Here is a 19394-nt window from a genome sequence, read left to right as displayed (position 1 = left end):
GCAACCCTGAGGGGCAGGGGGCGGAGGGGAGGAGTTCCCACACCCGGTGGGACCCACCCACAGTTCAGCGGTGAGGGGGGAGACACTCGGGAAAGTGGAAGAACAAAAGGGAGCACAGCCAGCACTTTCCCTGGCCACTTGGGCACTGGGGAGCCTCTTGGGCTCCTGGGCCTAATCCTCTACCCTCAGAGGCTCCCTCCAAAATTGCAGAGCCTAAGCCCCGCCCCTACACACCCACCCAGTGCCCTGTCTCTACAGGCGGCACTCTAAGACCCCCTCTGAGACCTCTCCAACAGGGCTGCGCCTAAACCCTGCCCACACACCCTCACCCAGGGCCTTACCTCCAAACTCAAGAACTCCACAATCCTGAGGCGCCCCCCCGCCCCCGAATGTGCTGCCTTTCCCCTGCCATACAAGTTCTAAGCCTAGGCCCTGCCCCGTGCTTAAACGTCACCCCCACCTAGGCCTCATCCCCACCCTAGATCCCACCCCTGCCTAAGTCCCACCCCAAGCCTAAGCTCTGCCCCCCACAGCCAATACCTTTTCTGGCCTTGCTTTTTTTCTTTTTTCTTCTTTTAGGTTGTGGTTCTGCTTTACCTTATTGCTGTTTATTCATTTATATTTTTATTTTTTCTAATAAATCTTTTATTTTTCTAATTTTATTTTATTCTTTATACTTTGTTATTGTTCTGCTCTTTTTGGCACGCTCCCTTTTTCTTCCTTTCTTTTTTCTGTTGTGGTTCTGTTATACCATGTTGTAGTTTCAATTATAATTTTATTCTTCCTAATATATTTTTTATCTTTCAAATATTATTTTATTTTTTATTCTTTGTTATTGTATTGCTCCTTTTTTTTCTTTTCTTTTGTCATGCCATGCGACTTGCAGGATCTTGATTCCCAGACCAGGAGTTTGGCTTGAGCTCCTGTGGTTGGAGCACTAAGTCCAAACCACTGGACTAACAGAGAGCCTCAGAGCCCAGGGAATATTAACCAGAGTGAGGCCTCCTGGAGGTCCTCATCTCAGCACCAAGACCTGGCTCTACCCAGCTGCCTGCAAACTCCAGTGCTGGACGCCTCAGGTCAAACAACCAGTAAAACAGGAATACAGACCCACCTATCAAAAAAATAAATAAATAAATAAACAACAAAAAAATATGTCACAGATGAAATTGCAAGGTAAAAATCTACAAGACCAAATAAATGAAGAGGAAATAGGTAAACTACCTGAAAAATAATTCAGAGTAATGATAATAAAGATGATCCAAAATCTGGAAATAGAATGGAGAAAATACACGAAATGTTTAACAAGAACCTAGAAGAACTAAAGAGCAAACAAACAGTGATGAACAATACAATAACTGAAATTAAAAATACTCTAGAAGGGATCAATAGCAGAATAACTGAGGCAGAAGAACAGATAAGTGAGCTGGAAGGTAAAATGGTGGAAATAACTATCTCAGAGCAGAATAAAGAAAAAAGAATGAAAAGAATTGAGGACAGTCTCAGAGACCTCTGGGACAACATGAAATGCAACAACATTCGAATTATGGGAGTCCCAGAAGAAGAAAAGAAACAGAAAGTGTGTGAGAAAGTATTTGAAGAGATTATAGATGAAAACTTCCCTAACATGGAAAAGGAAATAGCCACCCAAGTCCAGGAAGCACAGAGAGTACCATACAGGATAAACCCTAAGAGAAACATACCAAGACACATATTAAGCAAACTGACAAAAATTAAAGACAAAGAAAAATATTAAAAGCAGTAAGGGAAAAGCAGCAAATAGCATACAAGGGATTCCGCATAATGTTATCAGCTGATTTCTCAGCAGAAACGCTGCAGGCCAGAAAGGAGTGATAGGATATATTTAAAGTGATGAAAAGGAAAAACCTACAACCAAGATTACCTAGCAAGGATCTCATTCAGATTTGATGGAGAAATTAAAAGATTTACAGGCAAGTTACGAGAATTCAGCACCACCAAACCAGCTTTACAACAAATGTTAAAGGAACTTTTCTAAGCAGGAAACACTAGAGAAGAAAAAGCCCCACAAAAACAAACCGAAATCAATTAAGAAAATGGTAACAGGAACATACATATCAATAATCACCTTGAATGTAAATGGATTAAATGTTCCATCCAAAAGACACAGACTGGCTGAATGGATACAAAAACAAGGTCCTTATATATGCTATCTACAAGAAACCCACTTCAGACCTAGGGACACATACAGACTGAAATGGAGGGGATGGAAAAAGATATTCCATGTAAATGGGGATCACAGAAAAGCTGAAGTAGCAATACTCATATCAGATAAAATAGATTTTAAAATAAAAACTGTTACAAGAGATAAGGAAGGACAAAACATAATGATCAAAGGATCAATCCAAGAAGAAAACATAACAATTATAAATATTTATGCACTCAACATAGGAGCACCTCAATACATAAAGCAAATGCTAACAGCCATAAAAGGGGAAATCAACAGTAACATAATAATAGTGGGTGACTTTAACACCCCACTTACACCAATAAAGAGATCAGCAATACAGAAAATAAATAAGCAAACACAAGCTTTAAATGACACAGTAGACCAGATAGACTTAATTGATATTTATAGGACATTCCAATGAAAAGCAGAAGAATAGAGTTTCTTCTAAAGTGCACACGAAACATTTTCCAGAACAGATCACATCTTCGATCACAAATCAAGCCTTGGAAAATTTAAGAAAATTGAAATCATATCAAGCATCTTTTCTGACCACAATGCTATGAGATCAGAAATCAGTTATACGAAAAAACTGTAAAAACACAAACACATGGAGGCTAAATAGTGCGCTACTAAATAACCAAGAGATCACTGAAGAAACCAAAGAAGAAATTTAAAAATACCTAGAAAAATAAAAAAAGAAAAAAAATACCTAGAAAAAAATGACAATGAAAACATGACAATCCAAAATCTATGGGATGCAGCAAAAGCAGTTCTAAGAGGGAAGTTTACAGCAATTCAAGCCCACCTCAAGAAACAAGAAAACTCTCAAATAAGCAATCTAACCTTACACCTAAAGTAACTAGAAAAAGAAGAAGAAAACCTGAAGTTAGTAGAAGGAAAGGAATCGTAAAGATCAGAGCAGAAATAAATGAAATAGAAACAAAGAGAAGAATAGCAAAGATCAATAAAACTAAAATTTGGTTCTTTGAGAAGATAAACAAAATTGGTAAACCTTTAGCCAGACTCATCAAGAAAAAAAAGGAGAGGACTCAAATCAATATAATTAGAAATGAAAAAGGAGAAATTACAACTGACACCACAGAAATACAAAGGATAATAAGAGACTACTACAAGCAACTATATGCCAATAAAATGGACAACCTGGAAGAAATGGACAAATTCTTGGAAAGGTACAACTTTCCAAGACTGAACCAGGAAGAATTAGAAAGTATAAACAAACTAATCACAGGTAATGAAGTTGAAACTATAATTAAAAATCTTCCAATAAACAAAACCCAAGGCCAGATGGCTTCACAGGCAAATTCTATCAATCACTTAGAGAAGAGTTAACTAACTCTTATCCTTCTAAAACTCTTCCAAAAAACTGCAGAGGGAGGAACACTCCCAAACACGTTTTACAAGACCACCATCACCCTGATACTAAAACCAGACAAAGATATCACAAAAAAAGAAAATTACAGACTAATATCACTGATGAACATAGATGCAAAAATCCTCAAAAAAATACTAGCAAACAGAATCCAACAACAAATTCAAAATATCATACACCATGATCAAGTGGGATTTATCCCAGGGATGCAAGGATTCTTCAATATAGAGAAAACAGTCAATGTGATATACCATATTAACAAAATAAAGAATAAAGACCATATGATCATCTCAACAGATGTAGAAAAAGCTGTTGACAAAACTCAACACCGATTTATGATAAAAACTCTCCAGAAAGTGGGCAAAGAGGGAACATACCTCAACATAATAAAGGCTATATATGAAAAACCCACAGCAAACATCATTCTCAATGGTGAAAAACTGAAACCATTTCCTCTAAGATCAGGAACAAGACAAGGATATTTGCTCTCGCCACTATTATTCAACATAGTATTGGAAGTCCTAGCTATGGTAATCAGAGAAGAAAAAGAAATAAAAGGAATACAAACTGGAAAAGAAGTAGTAAAACTGTCACTGTTTGCAGATGACATGACACTATACATAGAAAATCCTAAAGATGCTACCAGAAAACTACTAGACTAATCAATGAATTTGGTAAGGTTGCAGGATACAAAATTAATGCACAGAAATCTCTTGCATTCCTATACACTAACCACAAAAGATCAGAAAGAGAAATTAAGAGAAAAATCCCATTTACCATCAAAACAAAATGAATAAAATACCTAGGAATAAACCTACCTAAGGAGGCAAAAGACCTGTACTAAAAAAACTATAAAACACTGATGAAGGAAATCAAACATGACATAAACAGATAGATACCATGCTCCTGGATTGGAAGAGTCAATACTGTGAAAATGACTATACTACCTAAAGCAATCTACAGGTTCAATGCAATCCCTACCAAATTACCAATGGCATTTTCCACAGAATTAGAACAAAAAAATTATATAATTTGTATGGAAACATGAAGGACCCTGAATAGCCAAAGCAATCTTGAGAAAGAAAATTGGAGCTGGAGGACTCAGGCTCCCTAACTTCAGACTATACTACAAAGCTACAGTAATCAAGACAGTATGGTACTGACACAAAAACAGAAATATCAGTGGTACAGGATAGAAAGCACAGAGATAAACCCACTCACCTATGGTCAACTTATCTATGACAAAGGAGGCAAGAATATACAATGGAGACAAGACAGCCTCTTTAATAAATGGTGCTAGGAAAACTGGACAACTACCTGTAAAAGAATGAAATTAGAACACTCCCTAACACCATACACAAAAATAAACTAAAATAGATTAAAGACCTAAATGTAAGATTGGATACTATAAAACCCTTAGAGGAAAACATAGGAAAAACACTCTTTGACATAAATCACAGCAAGATCTTTTATGACCCACCTCCTAGAGCAATGAAAATAAAAACAAAAATAAACAAATGGGACCTAATTAAACTTAAAAGCTTTTGCACAGCAAAGGAAACCATACACAAGACGAAAAGACAACCCATAGAATGGGAGTAAATATTTGCAACAAAACAACCAACAAAGGATTAATCTCCAAAATATGCAAACAGCTCATGCAGCTCAATATCAGAAAAACAAACAACCCAATCCCAAAATGGGCAGAAGACCTAAATAGACATTTCTCCAAAGAAGCTACACAGATTGCCAACAAACACAAATGAGATATCATCTCACACCGGTCAGAATGGTCATCATCAGAAAATCTAGAAACAATAAATGCTGGAGAGGGTGTGGAGAAAAGGGAACCCTCCTGCACTGTTGGTGGGAATGTAAGTTGATACTGCCACTGTGGAGAACAGTATGGAGGTTCCTTAAAAAACTAAAAATAGAACTATCATATGACCTAGCATTCCAACTACTGGGCATATACCCTGAGAAAACCATAACTCAAAAAGACACATGTACCCGAACGTTTATTGTAGAACTATTTACAGTAGCCAGGACATGGAAACAACCTAAATGTCCATAGACAGATGAATGGATAAAGAAGATGTGGTCCATATGTATAATGGAATATTACTCAGCCATAAAAAGAAATGAAATTGGGTCATTCGTACCAATGTGGATGGACCTAGAGTCTGTCATACAGAGTGAAGTAAGTCAGAAAGAGAAAAACAAATATCGCATATTAATGCATATATGTGGAATCTAGAAAAATGGTACAGATGAACCTATCTGCAGGGCTGGAATAGAAAGGCAGACATAGAGAACAGACATGTGGACTTGGGGGGGAAGGTGAGGGTGGGATGAACTGGGAGATTAGGTTTGACAAATATACACCACCATGTGTAAAATAGATAGCTAATGAGGACCTGCTGTATAGCACACTGAGATCAGCTCAGTGCTGTGTGATCGCCTAGTTGGGTGGGATGGGTGGCGGGAGGGAGGTCAAAGAGGGAAGAGATGTGTGTGGCTGATTCACTTTGCTGTGTAGCAGAAATTAACACAACATTGTAAAGCAATTATACTCCAATAAAAATATATTTATATATTTATATATATATAAATATATATATACACACACACATATATATATATATATATATATATATATATATATATATATATATATATATATATATATATTTGGCTGCCCCATGTGACTTGTGGGATCTTAATCTTAGTTCCCCAGCCAGGGATTGATCCTGTGCCCTCAGCAGTGAAAGCACAGAGTCCTAACCACTGGACCGCCAGGGAATTCCCTTTAATATTTTCGAGCCCCTTCTGTATGTCACTATGAGAGGCATTGGGTTTAGGGTTGTGAGATAGACCTAGTTTCTGTCCTCAAGGAGTTTGTCTTAGTGTAGAGTTTGGGAGGGTAAATAAACAAATAAACCAATAAATACATTCATTCAAATCGTGATAGGTGAAGAAAGCAGCCAGAGAGCAGTGGTTAACTGAAGGAGGAAGGGAGGTCAACCCGAAACCTATCTTTCTGAAAGAGTAATACTTAAGCTGAGCCTGGAAAGGTGAGAAATGGTCAGTCAGGAGAAGAGGGGTGGGGGGCGTTACAGAGAAGGAACGGAGCGGACAAAGGACCTAAGACAGGAAAGAATCTGACTGTTCGAAGAACTGGAAGAAGTCTGCTCTGGGCTGAGTGACTTGCCTGAAGGCACTAAGAGACGTAGCATAGTGGGAGACACCCAGGTTGCCGGGCTCTGATAGCCAGGCTCTTCCTTCACTGTGTCCCCAAGTGAACTAGATCCCAGGCAAGGGGGGTAGGGAGTAAAAGGACCATAATCCTAAACGTCTGAGTGCTCATAAGTTTACCTCCTAAAAATCTTAAGAGACAACAGTGATCCTAACAAAAATCTTCACTTTTACAACTGACCAAGAGGAACAAACAGCCATTAATGTGGTTTCCTCATGAACACAAATTCCTAACATGACTATAAAGGAGAACGGGCTTCCTTTTACACACCTCAGAGTAAGACCATACAAGAGGTGACAACAACAGCAGAGTGACCTTCTCCTCTCTCCCTGAGGCACACCAGTTCAAGATAATGCTAGTTCCTCAAAATTCAAGGCTGGGGCGACTGCTATCAAAAAAATTTTGGTGGGCTTCCCTGGTGGCGCAGTGGTTGAGAGTCCGCCTGCCGATGTAGGGGACACGGGTTCGTGCCCCGGTCTGGGAGGATCCCACATGCCGCGGAGCGGCTGGGCCCGTGAGCCATGGCCGCTGAGCCTGCGCGTCCGGAGCCTGTGCTCCGCAACGGGAGAGGCCACAACAGTGAGAGGCCCGCGTACAGCAAAAAATAAATAAATAAATAAATAAATTTTTTGGATGCCCAGTGGCAGTTTTGGTTGCAAGAGTAACAAGTGAGTTTTAACACCGAGGAGAGAAGAGCATGAATATTTCTTGACTACCTATGCTCATATCATCTCATTTTCTCCTCACAGCAAACTTAAGATATAGGTCTTTTAAAAATGTAGCTCAGAAAAAGTAAGATTTATTTTACTCAAACTGACACAAGTTAAAATTTAAACTCATGGGCTTCCCTGGTGGCGCAGTGGTTGAGAGTCCGCCTGCCGATGCAGGGGACACGGGTTCGTGCCCCGGTCCAGGAAGATCCCATATGCCGCGGAGTGGCTGGGCCCGTGAGCCATGGCCGCTGAGCCTGCGCGTCCGGAGCCTGCGTTGCTCTGCAACGGGAGAGGCCACAACAGTGAGAGGCCTGCGTACCGCAAAAAAAAAAAAAAAAAAAATTTAAACTCATGCCTAATTTACTCCAGGTTATAGTTTTTACATTTTCTCAATACAACTGCATTTCCTGAGGTAAAATATTGGGGTAACATGGCAGAGTTCACAGCATGGATGAGGGAGGATTACATTGCATATTACAGTAGACAAATAGCCTCCTGTTTAGTAATCCCTTTGTTGGGAACATTAACAAGAGAAGGTCAGTGATGGATTATATTCCCCCTAATTGGCTAACAACTGGATACATTTGATATATCATGATTATTGGTGGGTGATTATATCTGGGCAGTCATAGATAAAATGGAGAGAAACCGTGTGCTATAACTTAGCATTGAAATAAAGGCTCCCTAAATTCCAATCTGCAAGCAAAGGCAGATACAACAAATCTCTTAGGACAGCCTCTGGTGTAGGCAAACAATCTGGCACTGATGCAAACACCCCCATACATCCTACATTTGTGTGCTGAGTCAAAATGCTATGGGGATATAAATTCCTGCCCAGCAGACTCTGGGGCTCCGTGCTTGCTTTCAGAGATCATTTTATAAGGTGCTGTCCCAATTCTCCTTTCCTACACTAATGGGCAGATTGCCTTACAAGTACAAATCATTATCAAAATAGACCAGGGATTTGACAGTATCTTTCATCAGCAATTTCAAATGCACTAGCTGGATGCTAGTAAAATGAATCAACCTGTTCCTAAAAGCAGGTGAGCTGAGCTACAAGTTACCTTCTGGAAAAGGCAAGTGTAAATGAGGCCCACCGTCCTCTGAACTGAAGGAAAAAAAAAGCATTTTAATGTAGAAAGGTGTTATTTTTCTCCATTCCACCAAGCAGTTCTTAAAATTTAGATTTACTTTTTTTTACCCTCTTTTAGCTTTCTTACTCATTTAAAAAATGCCAGAATATGAGTGTTAGATTTAAATAACCCCTTAAAAAGTTATATAAGTAGTTGCATTACAGGAATACCCAATTGAGACTTTGCAAGTAAAAGTAAAAACAAACAAAAAAAACCAATACAATGAACATTTCTGAGTCCCATAATATGCCAGGCACTGTGCTATGAAGTTCACATACGAGCCTGAGTGTAAAATGGAATGTTTACTGTTATCTGAGCATTTTGGCTAAAATTACATACTATTCATTAACAGACAACGGGAGACAAGTCCCTCTGCATTCTGAAGGGAGCAGTAAAGGAGGCATATTAGATAGTGGCCACACCAGCCCAACCTTCAACTTATCACTCCATTCAACTCATGTAAGGTCAGGTGGAGGAGAATTGCCAGGCTAGTTGGCAGTGTGTCCACTGCTTCTCCCTAGTGGGAGAGAGGAGGTAGGTGGTTCTTGAATGCCCACCAGTTAAGAGATGCAGAACAACAAAATGTAAACTCACAGACACTGGAAAAAAAGAAAAGATGGACATCTCCCTCCAAGACTGGATGCTTGATGACCTAGATAAATCCTTAGGCCCAGCTCAGTGCTGTCATGAGAGTACAGTGTGGGGATAAATGCCTTAGGATCTTGACATGTATCCTCTAGAGTTTTGTCCTAAATCAAGATTAGTATCTTCTTTCCATCAGGAAATTCTGACTGTGGGAGGATGACTAGAGATGCTTTAGAGTCTAAGACAAGAAGAGAGGGTAGCAGTGATTGTGCATGTCCACATTTGTCATGGAAGAAATGAAGGAGTCTCTTTGAGTCAGTTGGATCCCACAGAAGATAACCAGCTTGAGCTGTGTTACTGAGACTCCCCAAGACAAAGGGGTACTATAAGTATCTTGGGGTGAACTGCTATACAAGAGGTAGACTGGTTAGTGGATATGACAGGCCAGGTGTCAAATGCGTCATCTACATCAGTAGCTGCCCAGTACGGAAGTCTAAGATGGGCATTTAACCACTCATGTTTAAAACCACTCACGGTTTTGTGCCTTACACAAACAGGAACATTTAAACATTTGCCAAGACAGAGGGAATGACAAGTAATATAAGCCAAGATAGAACTTCAAACAGGACAAGATAAATTAAAAAAAAAACTTTGACCATTTTCCTCCTCTTCTTCTTAACCCTGGAGGAGTTGGAAGGTGAAAAATGGGGGAGTTAGGGAATGAAAGAAATATTGAGGAATACTAAAAGTAGAAACCATGCTATCTCCCCAATATAGATGGAATGAAATTGAGACTGAAATTTAGAGTTTAGGTTTAAGTCTAGATGAAACATTTTAAATGCCTGAAATTTAATCTTTATGATCAAAATGGAATTGATTCCTATTAAAATGAGCTAAAGTTGTAACGTCTTGCCTAAATATTGTTGGAATAAGGGAAGTACAACAGAGCACATCTGAAGACTGCAGAAAAATAAAACATTGATAGTTTCTGATTGATCCAAACCATCTTCGGCCTACTCAATAAATGTCATGTGTTACCTTATATTGACTTTACAACATTCCTACTACATAGGGTTGAAAGCAATACAGAAATTCATTCAAGGTCACATGCTTTGTCAATGATTGCTCTAGGGTTCACACTTAGGTCCTTCTTATTCCCGATTCTCTTCTTTTCCCATTACACAGTGTAATCCACAAAAAGAGATATGAAATAAAACCTGGTATATCTAGAATTTAGGTCTATGTGGGCAAGTGGTTAAGAGATGTATTTGGAGAAGTAAGCAAGGAAAATCATAAAGAGTTTATACATCATGTAAGAAGACTTTATTCTGTCCTCATCTTATTCTTTCAATAAAACAGAAATGGAGATTTGACAGGTGGCCTAGGAATGGGGACAGGAAGAGAGAAGGGTCAGATATGGCAGAAGGTGGGGGGACACTCCAGGAAGAACAAACAGCAAGAGCCAACGAGACATGGGGGTCTCCCCTTTCTACCTTTTCTTCATTTTTAACTGAAATGCCATCCCCACCCTGCCCTTACCCATCACATCCAAAGTTCATATTTGCAGTGAAGTTTTTCTGACCTTCTCAACCAGAGTTAGGGCTTGTCCCTCTAATTTTATAGTTCATAGTACTTTACTTTAAACCATATTGTTATTCTTTTTTGAAATTTATTTATTTATTTATTATTATTTTGGTTGTGCCAGGTCTTATTTGGTCTTTGTTGCGGCATGAGGGACCTTTTTTAATTTTTTTTTTTAGTTACCGCATGATGTGGGCTTCTTAGTTATGGCATACATGTGGGATCTATTTCCCTGACCAGCGATAGATCCCCAGCCTCCTGCGTCGGGAGCGTGGAGTCTTATCCACTGAACCACCAGGGAAGTCCCCATGTTGTTATTCTTTAATTTTATGTCCTCTTCTCTGTCTTCAGATCCTGTTTAAGTGGATGACTATGTGTTCTATCCATCTTTGAATATCCTGTACCTAGCAGAGTATCTGACACATGGTGGACTTGTTGAACGTGAGAATGAATGTATAGGGATAGGGTGGGAGGAAGGGTGAAGACATGAATTTAAAATTACTGAGACAATTGAATTCATTTTTAAGAAGCAAAATCTCCCTTAAGAATTCAAAACTAATGAATTCAGATATTTTTCCAGGAAAAGCAGGCATATTTTTGAGAAAGAGGCATTAATAGGTTTAGTTGGTTGATTGGCTGGTAGATTAAAGTTTGAGAATCATGGAGTAATGCAGCATCTGCACATGTCCTAAAGCTTGGATGATGTGGTCTCCTCTGTCAAGACACATTTGAATTAAAAATGCTCTGCATGTAAATAAGTTAATTTAATATTCAGTTATATGTTGTGCTGGTCAAAATGATTCTCTTGAAAGATGTTCATGTCTTCATCTCTGAGCCCTGTGAATATGTTATGCTACATGACAAGAAAGGATTAACCTGACAGATGAAATGAAGTTTGTTAATCAACTGACCTTAGAATAAGGAGATTATTCTGAATTATTCAATGTGCCCAATATAATCACAGGTGTCCTTTGAAGTGAAAGAAGGTGATAGAAAAGGAAGTCAGAGTCAAAGAGATATTAGAAGATGCTATGCTGCTGGTTTGAAGGTTGGGGGGGGGGGGCGGGTGTCTGTAAGCCAGAGGATGCAGTTAGGTTCTGGAAGCTGAAAAAGGCAAAGAAACAAATTCTCTCCTAAAGCTTCCAGAAGGAACTTTGGTTTTAGCTCATTGAGTCCCATTCGGACTTCTGACCTCTAGAACGGAAAGATAATAAATGCGTGTTGTTTTAAGCCACTAAATGTGTGGTAATTTGTTACAGCAGCAATATGTAACTAATAGAGACAGTAAATTCCACATTAATGTAACTAAATGGTAATGCTTGATGGAAACCTAAAGACAAGAAAATAGTCATTTCCCGTATTACTAATTGATTTACAAAGTTAATCACGTAAGAGAATCTCAAAAAGAATTTGCACCGCAGGTGGCAATGTGTGTGTGTGTGTTTCCTTTATCAATGGTTGGCCATTGCCTATCCAGAATCCTCCTCTCTTCCTTATCTATAACACCGAATCTAAACTTGAGGACCTGGCTATGCTGATTCCAGATAATGGTATCCTTTTCTTTGCTGTACATGCAATCGCTAACTCACTTGCTGTTTTGGGATAATTCTTTCATTATCTCCAAATCAAAATCCATATTTTTAGCTGAACATCAAAGCCATTTTCCAGCTAGCTAGGCCTTTTCTTTGTTTGGCTCTAAAAGACAATTCCTGGAATAATTGGAATCCATTGTGTATATAGAATAATGTGAAGAGACGTCCCCAAACTAGGTCATGCTTTATTACCACGTGCATGAAGCTAAATTGACTGGCCTACTCCCATTCCATCCTGAGGACAAGTGTCCAGAGAAACTGGAGGAAAAATGGCAAACTAAAGCACATCTTGGTAGAGTGCACAACTAGGCTCAGACTCTATCCCATTTCATAAGGGGGCCCTAGGAGAGCTAAAGGAGAGCTAAAGGAACTGCATTACTCTTGCAACATCTAGGTACATAATAACTGTTTCTGTTTGTTCTGATTACCTAAAATCCAACCTATCCCAGCACAAACTGGATATCCACACAAAGCGTGCTGACTCATTTCTTTTCCTTCTGTGCAGTATCTCACTGATGTCATTTTAAGTCCTCTATGGTCTTTCTTATTGTCATTATAGCTCCCTGAGAACGTTTGTTCTCACTCTAGACAGTAACCTGTAACATTTTGTCATGGTTTAGGTTGGTTTGTGGTCCTGTTGGGAAGACTTATTAATCATTTAGGTTCCACAAAGCATCATCTTTTTTTTGTTTTCCTTTTGCGGTACGCGGGCCTCCCACTGCTGCGGCTCCTCCCGTTGCGGAACACAGGCTCCGGACGCACAGGCTCAGCGGCCGTGGTTCACGGGCCCAGCCGCTCCGTGGCATGTGGGATCTTCCCGGACCGGGGCACGAACCCGCGTCTCCTGCATCGGCAGGCGGACTCCCAACCACTGCGCCACCAGGGAAGCCCCACAAAGTACCATCTCTTGAGTTGGGTTGAATAAAAATGTTGGCAGGAAACGACCTGAGCAGAAACATTCGATCCCGTTCCTGCCTCTCACTTCACACACATGGCCACTCTTTTTTTCCCATAAGCATCTCGAATGTGCAACTTACAGCTGCCTCTCCATCTCTTTCCACCGATGAAAGACGCCATCAAATTTAAAACGTTAGTATCTTCTATAACCAAGTGTCTACATTCATTCTACATGCAATAAATGGTGAACCCACAGAGAGTACCCGTTCTAGAGTTTGTGGGAAGAGAACAATTTCATGACAGCAAAATATATGAGCATTTTCCCCAACACGCTTCTGACCTTTACACTGAGACAGGCATTTTGGTGGTAATGAAATCCTTAGTCTCTATTGACAGGAAAAGCATCTACAAATGACAGTTTTTATGACACAGTAAATTGTCCCAAATGCAGCTAAGCTAGTAGTACTCTTGTCAAGTAGAAGTCTCAGAATTGAGCTTAACTGCCAATAAAATCTTTAAAAATAAAGTAAAAACAGTAAAGCCATCCTTGGCACTTATTTAGCTTTATGCCATCTGCTCTGAGGTTCAAATACTGAAAGATGCTTTATGCCTAAAGAAATTGCTCCCTTGCCATGAATGGGATGGCTGAGTGTAACAAATTCCATTTCGTTCGTAAAGGCCTCTATGAGTTTCCACTGAAAACAAGTCAGATAACATCACTCTATCTGTGTCTCCCATACTGCACTTTATACTTTGGTTATTTATATTATGTCTTATCTCTCCTGTTAAACTTAACCTTCCTTTTTGGCACAGGGACCTAAAGAGTGATAGTTGTGATGGAAAAATAGTTTTGGCTGTATGCTTAAGAGACACTTTCGAGACTAGGCTGAACAATTAACTGAGTACTTAGTCTTCAGGAGATCACTGTGACTTCTGAGACTCACTTTGTCCTGTTTCTGTTATAGGTTATTTTAGTCAGAATTGGGGGAGCTACTCTGGTGTCCCTTACCACTCAGTGATGATTTGCATTGACTTTTCATTAGAATGTCTTGACTTAACTTTTGTTTTTCTAGTTGACCTATATAATCTGTACTCTTCTGTTGCTACAGGACATGGTGGAAGACCCCATTATACCTTTTACATGATATAATTAAATATGAATTAAAACCTGGATTCCTTAATATTTTGTGGTGTATGCTGGTGGTCGCAGGATGAATCCCCAAGGAGAGAGTATCAGAGAAGATGTCTGGGGAAGAATGTCTCTGGCAGACATCCTAGTGAAAGGCCTTTAGCCCTATTACTTCCAGTTGTAATGCTGATAGGACACAACTAAAACTCAGAGAAGACCAAGGAATGTTACAATGAGAGAAATTGCTGTTCCTATTGTTCTTGCAATTATTTTAATCACATATGCTTTGTTCATAATTGAGCCTTTGGACTGGGCAAGGTGAATTCTTAACTTAGTTCCTATGGTTCAGTTGACTGTTAATAAAATTGCTTTATCCTCCATAAGCCAGAGAGGTCTCTGCCTTTATTCTAGTTCCCCCAAAGGCCATGGTTTTCAAAAAGACAGTCCTTATCATCCATGTAAGATATGTTTAAGGATATCTATTTGCAGAGTCTTGTTTTTTGGTGTAGTTGCACTAGTATCTGATTTTTAAAAAATGACTTATAAACTACTAAGTGCAAAATTAATTTATTGGAGGTATTATATTACTTGTTTCTGTTTCTCTCATAGTGCTTCAAACCTCGAACTTTAATATGTTGGATAAATAAACAAACAGATATATACAAATGTTGTTTACCTTTTCCTATAAACAGGCATTTTCACACACCACAGAGCACTTAGTATCATTTGAGCTACTTACCTTAATTATCACTTCCTTGACCTCCCTGACTAGGTTGAGTTTCCCAATTTAAATGTTGTCATAGCAAACTGCATTTTTCCTTTCTAGCACTTTACACAGATCTAATTAATTACTTTGCTAGATTATCAGTTTAATAAATTATCTTTCCTACTAGATTGTTTGCACCCAAAGTACAATAATCATATTTAGCTTGTTATGACTAATAAGATTCCAATATACTGTTAAATATTTATTGAATGAATAAATACATGTACAATTTGACTCTGCAAAATAGTGAAAGAAACATATGGTATGCTGCTTCTATTTTTGTTTTGGGATTTTACTAGTCTTTGAAATACAATTAATACCTCTTGTACTTACCAAGATGTTCATCACACCTGCATGAAGTCCTAGTAGGAGAAAAACAACCTCCTAGCATGGCATGTAAATCTTCATGAACACATCCTGAACCGGCCTCTGCAAACTTTGACTTCCCATCCTGCTTCTAATTTTCTAGCCACACTAGGCTATTATTCTCTAAACACTTCACACTTTTTGTCCTTCTGTGAACTACTTCAAATTCTTTGTGAAATAAGGAATATAAATAAGTGAAGTTATTTAGATAAACTGGTGCCCTTGTTAAGCCATTTCCTCTGCTTTCCTTCCCCCCTTCTCTCCGCTAACCTTGAAGGTCTAGCTCAGATACCCTCTTCTCTGTGAAAGCTTTTCCTGATATTTAGCCCACACTGCCCCTGGAAAACCAGGCAGAATGATTCATTCCCTTTTACTTTTCCATGTTTCCATGGCACTAAGATGCTTCTATGTTTTAACACATCATGTCATAGTCTGTTGTTAATTAATCAATTTCTCTCTCTCTCTCTCTTTTTCTCTTTCTCGTTTGAGAAAGCCAACGACAAGAAGGTGTTGTATCTACCACCACAGTACCAACCACAGTCATGGGCACATAATGTATGCTCAATAAATTACTGAAGCACCATCATCCATCCAGGACTAAAGGCAGAAATGTGTTCCTCATCCTTAACCCCTCCCTTTTCCTTATCCCAGCTGTTTCAGCACATCCAGTCATTCTTCCTCCACAATAGACCTGTCATCTATCCATCACTCTATCTCCTCTGTCTCCACCCTGGTCCAGGCCATCATTGTCACTCACTCGGCATACTGCAATTACCTCCTCATTGGTCTCTTCTTATCCACTTCTATCCATTTCAGACCATTCTCTGCACAGCAGCCAATGCATTTCCCCGTGTAAAACACCCTGTGTATTTCACTAAGAATAAAGTAAACCTCTTTGAATGATCCGACCCTCACATCCTGCTCCAATATCACCAGTGCTCATTGAAGTCTGGTGGCACTGGCCTTCTGTTGGCTCCTAGAATATGCCAACTTTTTCTCTATTAATGAATTTTTCCCTTTTGTTCATTCTTCCAGAACTGCACTTCCCCTGGCTATTTGCATCTTTGGGTTCTTCTCATCTATCACATAATAACTAAAAATCTCAGAGAAGAATTCCTGATCACCCCACCCAAAGTAGGTCCCCCTGTTTAAGAACATAAACTCTGGGGCAAGATGGCCAAAGCTTAAGTCTCAGGTCTGCCACTGACTCACTGGGAAAGCTTGGACAAGTTGTTTAATCTATCAGCCCCTTAGTTTCTTCATCTATAAGATGAAAGTGCTAATAGAAATACTGTAAAAAAAAATGTATTAATTTACTTAAAATGCTAGAAATTAATTTACATTCCTAAAATAGAGTACAGATTAATATATTTTTTGAAAAAAGTACTCGACATAAGTACTCAATGATTATTAACTATTATTATTGTTATTTACCACCATATCCTATTTATGTGTTCTATAATATTTATCAAAGCCTATGGTTATTGGCTTTGATTATTATTAGCATTTTCACAGCCTATAACTATTACTCCCTCTTACTGAATTGTTCAAACTGGACAGTTCACTTCCTTCTTTGTGTGTCTACTGGACATGCCCAAACTCCATTCATAGTACCTATATGACATGATGGTATTTCCCTCATCTTCTAGACCAGGACACCTTGCAGCCTTATACATCACAAGACCTTTATAAATATTTGTGCAATAAATGACTAAACAAATGAACCCTGATATAAGGAAAAAACATTCTAATAGAGGTCACTGCTTTAGTGATCTATTACTAGTGGCAATATTACTACAAACTTGTCTGTTTAAGACAATACATATTTTGGGGTTTCTTTTTTTGTTTGTTTTGCGGTACGCGGGCCTCTCACTGTTGTGGCCTCTCCTGTTGCGGAGCACAGGCTCTGGACACGCAGGCTCAGCAGCCATGGCTCACGGGCCCAGCCACTCCGTGGCATGTGGGATCTTCCTGGACCGGGGCACGAACCTGTGTCCCCTGCATCGGCAGGCTGACTCTCAACCACTGCGCCACCAGGGAAGCCCAACAATACATATTTATTTTCTCACAGTTTCTATGGGTCAGGAGTTCAAGCACAGCTTATTTGGGTCTTCTGCTTCTGGGTCTCACAAAGCTGCCATCAGGGTATCAGCTAGGGCCGTGGTCTCATCTGAGACTCAAATGGGGAAAAGATCCACTTCTATGCTCACATGATGTTAGCAGAATCCAGTTCCTTGCAGGCTGTTAATGGATGGTCTCAAGATTCTTCCTGGTTGTCAGCTAATGGTGGACCTCAGTCCCTTGTCACAGGACCTTCTCCATTTAGCAGCTTGGAGCATTGCATGCATCTTCAAAGCCAACAAGGAATAAAAAAATGTCTCAGCAAGGTAGGGGTTACAGTCTTATGTAATGTAATTATGTACACATCATCATATACACCCCTTTGTCTTTGCTGTATTCTATCATTTAGAAGCAAGTCATGTCCTGCATATACTCTGGAGGAGGGGATTATACAAGGGTGTGACCATCAGGAGATAGGAATCATGGGACAACCCTAGAGACTCTCTGTCACAGCCTCCCTGGGAAAGGAACAGCATGGGCCAGAGGAAATGATTCTGGAGTCTGAATAATTCAACATAATGAATCTAAACCAGGCCAAAAAAGAGATATCCCAAACCAAACAAGCTAAAAGTCTTTCAAGTTCATTATCTAGTGCTCATATCTGCGTAGATAATCATGCTTAATTTAGATACAAACAGTACCCAGTTTTCATTCCTTAGTGTGACAGAGAAATCATTATTATTTATCAGTTTTAATCTATAATAAAATTCTGTATTAATCTATAATTGTTTTATTTTTATATGTATATTTTACATTTACTATTCATAATTTTGTTTTAATTTAATGAAAAATAACTTTATAGTTTCTGGTGTGGAGCTATAAACAGGTAATTTTCTCCCTTAAATTAGTTTTTTTTAAAAAGAGCACAAACCAGGTTCATCTCTGAGAGAAATAATTATTTGGCTGCTCCTTAATGGGTCCATGTAGATATAGTTCAGAAGTACCCTGGCATTTTAGGGATGGACCATACAGACACAAGAAGCTCCCAGTCTCCCCAGCTTCCCACCCCGGCCCCCACCGTGTCCTCAAGTCCATTCTTCATGTCTATATCTCCATTCCTGCCCTGCCACTAGGTTCATCAGTACCATTTTTTTTTTTAGATTCCCTATATATATGTTAGCATACAGTATTTGTTTTTCTCTTTCTAACTTACTTCATTCTGTATGACAGACTCTAGGTCCTTCCAAGAGGGAGGGAATATGGGGATATAGGTATGCATATGGATGATTCACTTTGCTGTATAGCAGACTCAAACACAGCACTGTGATGCAATTATACTCCAATAAAGATGTATTAAAAAAAAGGAGGGCTTCCCTGGTGGCGCAGTGGTTGAGAGTCCGCCTGCCGATTCAGGGGACACGGGTTCGTGTCCCGGTCTGGGAAGATCCCACATGCCGCAGAGCAGCTGGACCCGTGAGCCATGGCCGCTAAGCCTGCGTGTCCGGAGCCTGTGCTTCGCAACGGCAGAGGCCACAACAGTGAGAGGCCCGCATACAGCAAAAAAAAAAAGGAAAAATAAAAAGGAAAAAAAGGTCACAGTCTCTTGCAAACATGTAGGCACATAACGGTCTCAATCATACCTTTCAAACATAACCTTTGTGCCTAAATGCCAACTACTATGTGATGATCAAGTTGCAACTGCTAGTTTCTATATTA

Source organism: Phocoena phocoena, chromosome 8 (genome assembly GCF_963924675.1).
Source record: "Phocoena phocoena chromosome 8, mPhoPho1.1, whole genome shotgun sequence".
In the NCBI taxonomy this organism is placed as follows: domain Eukaryota; kingdom Metazoa; phylum Chordata; class Mammalia; order Artiodactyla; family Phocoenidae; genus Phocoena; species Phocoena phocoena.
The sequence above is the reverse complement of the archived record's forward strand: the minus strand, read 5'-3'. Positions refer to the sequence as shown.